Genomic DNA, 1,522 nt, shown 5'->3' with positions numbered 1-1,522 from the left:
ATAGCCTGTGTGGGAGTGGAACCTGGGTCTACAAGCTGCCCGGGCACAGCCAGGCAGATGCAGTCCCGCCCCACTGACCGGTGAGGAGGCTGAGGCTCTGAGAGGTGGGTCACTAAGCTGACCTGACCCAGCAGCCCTTGTGCAGCCCGCATGTCCCAGGCACCAGAACCCCCACATTCAACCTCTCAGAGCGCCACTCGGCCGGCTCTGATACCCTCTGTCCCCAGCAGTCTTCTTTATTTCTTGGGTGAGAAGAGGAATTTGTCATGGGAGGAGGGAGAGGGACCAAGCAAGAGGAAATAGCCCCATCACCGCAATCCGAAGGTCAGAGGTGTGAGGCCACCCCGTGCCCTCAACATGGCTGCTCTGGGCCCAGAACCATCCCCAAAGCAACCCTTCAGCTCTAGGACAACTCTGAGGATGGGGTGGCGGACCCTTCCCAGGCACCCAGGAGCCCATTGGGGTCAAATGCCCACTGGGCCATGTTGGTGACCCAGCAGTCTGCATATAGGCGGCTTGTAAGCAATCTGACTACCTCTCACAGCTGGGACGCTGGTAGATCAGGTGCTGCCCTGGTCAGGTTCTGGAGACAGCCATCTTCTAGGGGTGGGCTCGCTGCGAGCTCATATGGCAGAGGAGAGGAGAGGACTCTGGGGTCTCTCCTATCAGGGCACTGACCTCATTCGTGGGGGCTGCGCACTCACCACTTATTCACCTCCCACAGGCCATCGCATTGGGGGGTAGGATTTCGACATGTGCATTTGGGGAGACCAAACATTTAGTTCGTAGCAGTGACAAACAGGAGTGAGCGGAGTCCATGGCGAAGATGAGAACACGAGTCCCTTTGCACCAGGCACCGCGCTTCTGCAGAGCAGCCTCAGTGGGGCGACAACCTGGTGCTGCCATGTCACCCCATTTTCCACAAGAAGTGGGAAAACATAGATTTTTTTTTTTAATTAAAAGAAAGTAAAGAGTTCAGGCAATGAAGGGACAGTAGTATTGTAAGATCATTTGTTTTGAGAGTTCAAAATCCATTCCTGAGGGTTTGTTCAAAAGAGTCGGGGTCTCGCTATGTTGCCCAGGCTGGAGTGCAGTGGCTTTTCACAGGCGCGGTTCCACTACTGATCAGCACGGGAATTTTGACCTACTCCGTTTCCGACCTGGGCCAGTTCACCCCTCCTTAGGCAACCTATGGTTCCCCACTCCCGGGAGGTCACCATATTGATGCCGAACTTTGTGCGGATACCTGATCAGCATAGCGCAACTCCTGGGCTCGAGTGATCCTCCTGCCTCAGCCTCCCAAGTAGTTGGGACTATAAGCGCACACCACTGTGCCCAGTGAAAGCAGATTTTTTTGATGTGAAAGGCCAGCTCCTGATTCTTAAATCTTGACAAGTCGTTACAAGACTTTGAAACTCCTGTATGCAAAGCCAAACACGTGTCCAGACTGACGGTGGCCCCTAGGCCTGCATCTGAGACCTCTGGGGAACTGTGTAATCGTGCTGCTTGAAGGCACGTTAGG

Source organism: Pteropus vampyrus, unplaced genomic scaffold (genome assembly GCF_000151845.1).
Source record: "Pteropus vampyrus isolate Shadow unplaced genomic scaffold, Pvam_2.0 Scaffold323, whole genome shotgun sequence".
NCBI lineage: Eukaryota > Metazoa > Chordata > Mammalia > Chiroptera > Pteropodidae > Pteropus > Pteropus vampyrus.
Note: the sequence above shows the minus strand (reverse complement) of the source record.